This window comes from Balaenoptera borealis (assembly GCF_965194805.1).
Source record: "Balaenoptera borealis genome assembly, chromosome: X".
Classification (NCBI taxonomy): domain Eukaryota; kingdom Metazoa; phylum Chordata; class Mammalia; order Artiodactyla; family Balaenopteridae; genus Balaenoptera; species Balaenoptera borealis.
In genome coordinates, this window is record NC_138881.1 from 3,289,387 (window position 1) to 3,299,696 (window position 10,310).

The following is a 10,310-nucleotide window of genomic DNA, read 5'->3' on the forward strand; positions in this document are numbered from 1 at the left end:
CATAAAGAACAAAACATTGACATTTGAAAAAACATGGATAGACTTGGAGTGCTATGCTTAGTGAAACAAGTCAGAAAGAGAAAGACAATACTGTATGATATCACTTAAATGTGGAATCTAAAAACATACACCAAACTAGTGAATATAACAAAAAAGCAGGCTCACAAATATAGAGAACTAGTGGTCACCAGTGGGGAGAGGGAAGGGGGGAGGGGCAAGATAGGGGGAGGGGGTAAGAAGTACAAACTATTAGATATAAAATAAGTTACAAGGATACAATGTACAGCACAAGGTATATAGCCAATATTTTATATTAACTATAAATAACGGAGTATAACCTTTAAAAATTGTGAATCACTGTTGTACACGTGAAACATATAAATTATAAATCAACTCTACCTCTATTTTAAAAAAGTAAAATAAATTAAAATAAGGGTCAGATTACAAAGCTGAGAATCATATTATGAATATTTTCGAAGTTGGATGGACTTGCATCCAAATGAGTAAGAAAATAATTTCATTTAGATAGGTCAGATTAAATAAAATATTTGAAAAAAATTTTAATAAGCACAATGCAATAGATACCTAAGAATCAACATTGGTAAATCTGTCTAGAGTAATATGAAAAGCAAATAAATTTGAGCTGAATCAAAATAAAGACTATTCATGCTTATCCCAGTTTTGGGGATAACAAAACTTAAAAAAACAAAGTTGAAGGTCTTTACATAATTTTAAGATTTAGAGTAGTCAGTACAGTAAGGTGTTTGCATAGAGAGCTCAGAGATGGACCCACCCACAAATGGTCCATTTATTTTTCACAGATGCATTGAGCCACGTTCACGGAGAAACATCTTTTATGAAATATATATATAAATATATGAATATATTTTATAAACATATAAAAGCACTTGATGTGTTATATATTTGTATCTTCACCAAGAAGTACTCACCAACAGCAATGAATTGTTACCACCCAACTGAATTACTTGCGTGCACTTGAGAATTACATATTTTCTGTTTAAACAATGTTGAATATAATGCATATATGAAAAAGGACAGAATTTTCTAACTTAAGCACAGTTTAGCTACACAATCTGCTAAGTTGCCACCTTTGCTCAGGTAGAGAACGTAACTCTTGAATCCTGCATTTGAGTGATACTTTTTGGCAAGCAATATAGGATTTTTGGCTGCATGAACAAACGCATCAATGCCTCGTTACACGTTCCCTTGTTTGTTTCATATAGTGAACCAAAGACATTCCAAAGGGTAAAAATACATAAACAAGTGATATGACCTAAGAGTGCATGTTGGATATTTCCTAAGAACTGACTGTATTATCTTACAGGAGCTGGTCCTCAACCATGAAGATGCAGACACCTGCACGGTGACTGCAGAGGCATCATACAGAGACAGGAAATTCAACATGACCAAGATGGATAAACAAGACTAGAATGCTAGCATATTAACCACATAGGCCTCTCACTGCAACTAGAATATTAAAGGAAACCTAAAAGCATTACATTCTCCATCAGTTAAGTGGGCAAACTCGCATGGCAAAGAAAATGATCATTTGATTTTTTTGCCCATGAACATAAAGTTTGTTAGGTGAACCAAACTCTTACAGGACCAGATTTCGAACACCTAATCTAGTCTCAACAAAAACAATGGTTTAGTAAAGGAAACTCATGCATGAAATGGTTACTGTTGGCTGATTAGGTTTTCTATCCCTGTTTTTAGCTGACCAGGACAGGGGTTCCTCCTGATGGACACAGAGTATCCTTACAGTTACAGATTGAAATGGCATCAGTCAGTACTTCTTAGAGACTTCCTATTTTCATATTCTTTGATTTTCAAGTCTCATTTCTAGCGGACTTTTTTTTGTTGTTGTTCATCTCAGTTTCCTCAGTGCTTGTGAGAAAATCTCTCTCCTGAACCCATGGATCACTCCCACACTGTGTAATGACCTCTTGCCCAGCCCGATCATTTTCCCATGCAACTGTTTTTGTTCAGTTCCTGTTCTAAATTGAGTCTGTTAAACCGCTGACACATTTCACTCCTATGCGAAATGATTCTCATATTCACTTGTAGTTACAGAGTCGTTCAGCCCTTTATGATACTTCCGGATATACGATAAAATAAAAGTGGAGGTCGTTATCATTATGAGGAACATCGTCCTTTCCAGAATGGCTCGGGGCATTCTGAATTTGTAACCAATCACAATGACCTTCTCGCCAACCACAAACTGAACTGCCCATCCTAGAATCCAAGTTGATCTACCATTAGGAGCAAAGTCCTATGCTATTTCACTTGATGGACAGAATGGAAACCCCACAGGCGTCACCGTATATACAGGATTACATGAAATTAATGAGGTGCAAAAATTGAATGCGACCACACTGGGGAAAGGTTCAGCTTTGTTGATAACAGGACAAAATAACAGGGGTAACATTTCATTTATACTTGAACGACTTCTGAGTAATGCTCATGCAAGGGGAGCAAACGTCCGTTTGTCTGTGAAAGGGACACAAGGAAATAAGTGAGTCTTTTGTGATACACTCAAGGTTGCTGTAAGCTGAGTGGACCATTAGAACTAACGAAATACCTTTTTGTACGCGCAAGTATCCTTTTGGGGGAAAAGGGATGGAAAAATCTTGGAGGACGCTGTCTCTGATCAACACCTGTTAGAGAAAGGGACCAGGGCGTCCCTCCCAGGAGTCTCTGCTTGGGGCCCAGGTACAAAGACCAGGGCCCTCGCAGTTGGGGGAGAGCTCTTTTGAGATTTTTTGGGGGGTTGATGCAGAGGATTTGTAGACAGGCCTTGGTATCTAGGCATGCTGAACTGGTGTTGGTGCATCCTGAAATAATAACCAAACCAGGACCTTCTAGTCAATGCAGAATCGTGTTCAGTATACTTCCTGTGGCATGGAAATAACTGCTCAGAGTGTGGATCAAAATCCACCTTCCTCTCCATTTGTCATTTGGAACAAGAGGGACCCTCCTTTTCCATTTTTTTTTTTTTTTTTTTTTTTAATAGACTACTGTTTTGGAGCAGTTTTAGGTTCACAGCAAAATCGAGAGGAAGGTAGAGAGACTTCCCATATCTCACACACACACGGCCTCCCCCATTATCAACATCCCCCCCACATGGTGTAACTGCTACAACTGATGAACCTACACTGACTGAAACATTATCACCACCCAGAGTCCATCGTTTACATCGGGGTTTGCTCTTGCTGTTGTGAATTTTACAGGTTTAGACAAATAACATGTATTCACCACTGTAGTATCATGCAGACCTTGTCTTCAGAAGCCATGAAGAATTGTTATGAAGATTTAAGAGGAAAATATAAAACATACTGCTAACAGGTCTTAAAGTGAACTATCATTCGTGAGAGAGAGACAGAATGAAAAAGAAAGAGTTCTGTTTTTTCAAAGATGGTGAAAACAAGGCATGCATGTTTAACTGGTCATTACCAAAATAAACCACCATTTTGTAGTTGCTCCATCAATTTTTTGAAAATTTAAAATAATTTCATTTACCCAATTAAATTTACCCAAATTAGTATCTCTCTAATTTCATGATTTCTGTTCATAATGGTACCATCCCATGCTGGTCAGACCTTTCAGAATTACGTAATGCTCTATTCTTTTCTATTTCTGCATTTTTCTAACATCAGTTTAGTCAATTGCTTGCTATACAGCATTTCTTACCCAAATGTAACCCATACTTTCTATCATCTGTTGTTTATTCTTCTAATCTAGCCTAGTTTTTGTAGTCAGTTTGTGCTTAGAGTCTTGTCTTATAATCACTGCTGCTCTTTGATATCAAAATAAAGGGAGGATTAAATTGCTGTTGCAGGCATCTGCCCAAAATGCCAAGAGAATTTCATCAATTTAGGAATTTTTCCACCCAGAGCTGTAAGGTTCAAAACTTAATCTAATCTGTGACCCTTGGATAGCTCAGCTCCAAAATGCTAACTAATTCTTCCTCTCCAGTATCTTTTAAGTATCCAACCAAAGGGCAAAATTATTAGGAGATAAAAAAATACCAGAGATGTTCTGGAAGCTGTGAATTAATCACCATATCCATGCATTATAAGAACCTAGATGGCTGAATAAGTATGAAAACAGATCAAGGGGAATACAAAAAACATCATTAAGGAGAGTGTAGAAGCTTCCCTGGTGGCGCAGTGGTTAAGAATCCGCCTGCCAATGCAGGGGACACGGAGTTTGAGCCCTGCTCCAATAAGATCCCACATGCCGCAGAGCAACTAAGCCCATGCGCCACAACTGCTGCGCCCACGTGCCTAGAGCCTGTGCTCCGCAACAAAAGAAGCCACAGCAATGAGAAGCCCATGCACCACAACCAAGACCCAACTCAGCCAAAAATAAACTTTATTTAAAAAAATAAATAAATAAAGAGCGTGTAGGACACACCAAGCTATCCACAATAAAATATACCAAGCTGGCATAAAGGTCAGCTCAGATAGTCCTAAATGGAAAATTTTCATATGGTTTTTTGGTAAAAAGGTCCAAATCGGGTTTTTTTTTGTATGTTTCCTTCCAGAGTAAACATGACTCTTTATATATGGTACCTTCAGAGATCATGATCTAGCTCAATGTTCTGCTTGCTTTGAAATCGATCAATTTCCAATACATTGAAATGACTTTACAATTTATTTCAGCTTGTGTTGATTGCATAGCCTGTCTCAAATGCGACAATTTGTAACTTTATGGTGGGCAACTCCTAGAATTTCAAAACGTAGATAACGAATATTTCCAAAGGACTACTGGGATTGGGTCATTCCTCAGTGCAAAAGCTGCCATTACGGAAGAGGTAGTCTTAAAGAATCGAACACCCAACTGAACGGCTTTCAACAAGCCTGGAGTCTTATCACAGTAATTCAGAGTTTCCTAAATCTTTAAAGAACTTGCTTCTGAATCTGTGAATGATCTACGTATGTATACATTCTTCCCCTTGTTAAGTTTACTTACAATTTATTTGCAATCTTTTATACAATAGAAAGAATAATAAGATGATGGCTCAAAATTTCATTTTGTATATACATATACATAAACATTAACAAATATGTTAACATACTTAACATTTTAGGTTTATATATAATGATGTTTATATATCAATTTTATATACATGTTACATATAGATATATTTATAGATATACAAACATGTATATATATAAATGTTTACAGAGTATATAAATTATAGATGTATATATTTAGATATGCAAGCATAGGATATTAATAGGTTAAGTATGTTAACATATATATGTATTTAAATACAAAACCAATCACAGATTGTCATTAAGATAAAACGAAAAACAGGTCTTTCATTTTTCATTCCACATCTTAGTGCATTTGAACATTTTCTTTTCCATAATGAGTACTGAGTCTCAGATGAATTGTTTAAAGGCTCACCGACTGAGTCTCAGCTCGGAGGCGCTCCTCCTGCATCAGCATTTATTCATTTTCCATTTCAATCTAGCCCTTGTTTAGCTTTTATTAACTCTGAAACGGCTGCAGCAAATGAAATGTAATTTTGCCACAGCTATCAAGCTGCTCCTTTCAACACCGAGAACCAGCCGCTGATCCGACTAGCTGATTAATGCAATTCGGATCGCAGCCTTCTCATGAGCATGAAAAACAACATTTTATTTTAAATCCAATTCCCCACCGTCTTAGAAGCAAACTTTGGAGAAACCAACTCAGTTGTAAAACCAACAAAAATAACACTTGAATGGTCTAAGCTACGGGGACAAAAAAGGGATAGGAAAAAAAGGAAAGAGCACACAGCAACCTCAAGGAGGTAGGAAGAGGGGTGTGGTCACCCACGCCAGTGTGAGTGCAGAGTTGGGGCGTGGGGTCCTCACCACCACCCAGTTCGACCCAGTTCTGACACTTTCTGCCTGAGGAAGCATCAGACCCCACAGGCTGAGGGCGCAGTCCCCCCAGACTCCCCCCCCCCCTCCGCCACCACAACTCAGACGCCCATCCCAAGTTCAAGTTGTCACCTGTGCTTCTGAGAAGCCGGGTAAAGGTGGCTGATTCCAACGACCCTCCGACCCCACCCCCAGAGCAGCTCAGCTCACAGAAGTCACAGGACCATTTTACTTACTGGAGCGCCAACTGATGACAAAAGGACCTAACTCACCGGTTTCTGAGAAAACATGCGTAGGCAAGGCTACGGCAAGGGCCGCGAGCTTCTGTGCCCTCTCCCAGCGGCCAACACTTCACCAACCCAGAAGCTCTCCAAGCCCGGACCTCTCGGGCTTTATGGAGGCTTCGTTGCACGGGTGCGATTGATTAAATCATCGGCCATTGGGGATTGATTCAACCTGCAGCCTCTCCCCTCCCCGGAGGTCCAGGGGTGGAGGTAGAAGTTCCAACCCTCTCCTCCCCTGGCTGGTTCCCCTGGAAACCGGCCCCCATCCACAGGTGAAGTAGGGGCAAGAAAATAAAGCCACCTCATTAACATAACAAAACACACCTGAAAAGCTCCAGCACAGCAAATTCTAAGGGTGTTGGTTAGCAGGGAGCTCTGCACCAGAAACAGGGATGAAGACCAAATACGTAGTTCTTACTATAAACCACAGTATCTCGGATATTTACTCTGGACCGCCCCCTTCCAGACCCCATAAGGCCAAACTCGGGCAAATGCTATTTATTTAAAGAAAAAAAAATTGACAAAATGAGCTGGCTTCAAATATGTGAAGGTACCTGTTAAAAAAACCCTTCGTTTTTTATTGAGATGCAAAGATTTCCTCCCTTACATGAAAGTTTTCTTATTTATGGTTGAGGGTAAAGATTGAAAGTCACTTGAAGGGCACAAACTAGAAAAAAAATCTCACCGTTGACTTTTGACTATGAAGTTGCCTTGTACTGTAAACCTCAGGGCGATGTAGGTATGGGGGAAAAGGAGATTAGGAAAGAAGGGGAAGAGCACACAGCAGCCTCAAGGAGGTAGGAAGAGGGGTGTGGTCACCCACGCCAGTGTGAGTGCAGAGTTGGGGCGTGGGGTCCTCACCACCACCCAGTTCGACCCAGTTCTGACACTTTCTGCCTAAGGAAGCATCAGACCCCACAGGCTGAGGGCTCAGTCCCCCCCCCCAGACTCCCCCCTCCGCCACCACAACTCAGACGCCCATCCCAAGTTCAGGTTGTTACCTGTGCTTCTGAGAAGCCGGGTAAAGGTGGCTGATTCCAACGACCCTCCGACCCCACCCCCAGAGCAGCTCAGCTCACAGAAGTCACAGGACCATTTTACTTACTGGAGCGCCAACTGATGACAAAAGGACCTAACTCACCGGTTTCTGAGAAAACATGCGTAGAGGCAAGGCTACGGCAAGGGCCGCGAGCTTCTGTGCCCTCTCCCAGCGGCCAACACTTCACCAACCCAGAAGCTCTCCAAGCCCGGACCTCTCGGGCTTTATGGAGGCTTCGTTGCACGGGTGCGATTGATTAAATCATCGGCCATTGGGGATTGATTCAACCTGCAGCCTCTCCCCTCCCCGGAGGTCCAGGGGTGGAGGTAGAAGTTCCAACCCTCTCCTCCCCTGGCTGGTTCCCCTGGAAACCGGCCCCCATCCACAGGTGAAGTAGGGGCAAGAAAATAAAGCCACCTCATTAACATAACAAAACACACCTGAAAAGCTCCAACACAGCAAATTCTAAGGGTGTTGGTTAGCAGGGAGCTCTGCACCAGAAACAGGGATGAAGACCAAATACGTAGTTCTTACTATAAACCACAGTATCTCGGATATTTACTCTGGACCGCCCCCTTCCAGACCCCATAAGGCCAAACTCGGGCAAATGCTATTTATTTAAAGAAAAAAAAATTGACAAAATGAGCTGGCTTCAAATATGTGAAGGTACCTGTTAAAAAAACCCTTCGTTTTTTATTGAGATGCAAAGATTTCCTCCCTTACATGAAAGTTTTCTTATTTATGGTTGAGGGTAAAGATTGAAAGTCACTTGAAGGGCACAAACTAGAAAAAAAATCTCACCGTTGACTTTTGACTATGAAGTTGCCTTGTACTGTAAACCTCAGGGCGATGTAGGTATGGGGGAAAAGGAGATTAGGAAAGAAGGGGAAGAGCACACAGCAGCCTCAAGGAGGTAGGAAGAGGGGTGTGGTCACCCACGCCAGTGTGAGTGCAGAGTTGGGGCGTGGGGTCCTCACCACCACCCAGTTCGACCCAGTTCTGACACTTTCTGCCTAAGGAAGCATCAGACCCCACAGGCTGAGGGCTCAGTCCCCCCCCCCCCAGACTCCCCCCTCCGCCACCACAACTCAGACGCCCATCCCAAGTTCAGGTTGTTACCTGTGCTTCTGAGAAGCCGGGTAAAGGTGGCTGATTCCAACGACCCTCCGACCCCACCCCCAGAGCAGCTCAGCTCACAGAAGTCACAGGACCATTTTACTTACTGGAGCGCCAACTGATGACAAAAGGACCTAACTCACCGGTTTCTGAGAAAACATGCGTAGAGGCAAGGCTACGGCAAGGGCCGCGAGCTTCTGTGCCCTCTCCCAGCGGCCAACACTTCACCAACCCAGAAGCTCTCCAAGCCCGGACCTCTCGGGCTTTATGGAGGCTTCGTTGCACGGGTGCGATTGATTAAATCATCGGCCACTGGGGATTGATTCAACCTGCAGCCTCTCCCCTCCCCGGAGGTCCAGGGGTGGAGGTAGAAGTTCCAACCCTCTCCTCCCCTGGCTGGTTCCCCTGGAAACCGGCCCCCATCCACAGGTGAAGTAGGGGCAAGAAAATAAAGCCACCTCATTAACATAACAAAACACACCTGAAGAGCTCCAACACAGCAAATTCTAAGGGTGTTGGTTAGCAGGGAGCTCTACACCAGAAACAGGGATGAAGACCAAATACGTAGTTCTTACTATAAACCACAGTATCTCGGATATTTACTCTGGACCGCCCCCTTCCAGACCCCATAAGGCCAAACTCAGGCAAATGCTATTTATTTAAAGAAAAAAAAATTGACAAAATGAGCTGGCTTCAAATATGTGAAGGTACCTGTTAAAAAAACCCTTCGTTTTTTATTGAGATGCAAAGATTTCCTCCCTTACATGAAAGTTTTCTTATTTATGGTTGAGGGTAAAGATTGAAAGTCACTTGAAGGGCACAAACTAGAAAAAAAAATCTCACCGTTGACTTTTGACTATGAAGTTGCCTTGTACTGTAAACCTCAGGGCGATGTAGGTATGGGGGAAAAGGAGATTAGGAAAGAAGGGGAAGAGCACACAGCAGCCTCAAGGAGGTAGGAAGAGGGGTGTGGTCACCCACGCCAGTGTGAGTGCAGAGTTGGGGCGTGGGGTCCTCACCACCACCCAGTTCGACCCAGTTCTGACACTTTCTGCCTAAGGAAGCATCAGACCCCACAGGCTGAGGGCTCAGTCCCCCCCCCCCCAGACTCCCCCCTCCGCCACCACAACTCAGACGCCCATCCCAAGTTCAGGTTGTTACCTGTGCTTCTGAGAAGCCGGGTAAAGGTGGCTGATTCCAACGACCCTCCGACCCCACCCCCAGAGCAGCTCAGCTCACAGAAGTCACAGGACCATTTTACTTACTGGAGCGCCAACTGATGACAAAAGGACCTAACTCACCGGTTTCTGAGAAAACATGCGTAGGCAAGGCTACGGCAAGGGCCGCGAGCTTCTGTGCCTTCTCCCAGCGGCCAACACTTCACCAACCCAGAAGCTCTCCAAGCCCGGACCTCTCGGGCTTTATGGAGGCTTCGTTGCACGGGTGCGATTGATTAAATCATCGGCCATTGGGGATTGATTCAACCTGCAGCCTCTCCCCTCCCCGGAGGTCCAGGGGTGGAGGTAGAAGTTCCAACCCTCTCCTCCCCTGGCTGGTTCCCCTGGAAACCGGCCCCCATCCACAGGTGAAGTAGGGGCAAGAAAATAAAGCCACCTCATTAACATAACAAAACACACCTGAAAAGCTCCAGCACAGCAAATTCTAAGGGTGTTGGTTAGGAAGGAGCTCTGCACCAGAAACAGGGATGAAGACCAAATACGTAGTTCTTACTATAAACCACAGTATCTCGGATATTTACTCTGGACCGCCCCCTTCCAGACCCCATAAGGCCAAACTCAGGCAAATGCTATTTATTTAAAGAAAAAAAAATTGACAAAATGAGCTGGCTTCAAATATGTGAAGGTACCTGTTAAAAAACCCTTCGTTTTTTATTGAGATGCAAAGATTTCCTCCCTTACATGAAAGTTTTCTTATTTATGGTTGAGGGTAAAGATTGAAAGTCACTTGAAGGGC

General features: G+C 43.2%; 1 long non-coding RNA gene across 2 annotated transcripts in view; it reads right to left on the reverse strand.

Annotated features, from left to right (window-relative positions):
* The window catches only part of LOC309619997, a 273,721-nt gene extending 267,064 nt beyond the window's left edge, over positions 1-6,657 (reverse strand). For both annotated transcript variants that reach the window (XR_014239356.1, XR_014239357.1), the window contains exon 1: positions 6,170-6,657. This is a non-coding gene — a long non-coding RNA (uncharacterized lncRNA). The remainder of the gene's footprint in view (positions 1-6,169) is intronic.
* Between the last annotated feature and the right edge of the window lie 3,653 nt (positions 6,658-10,310).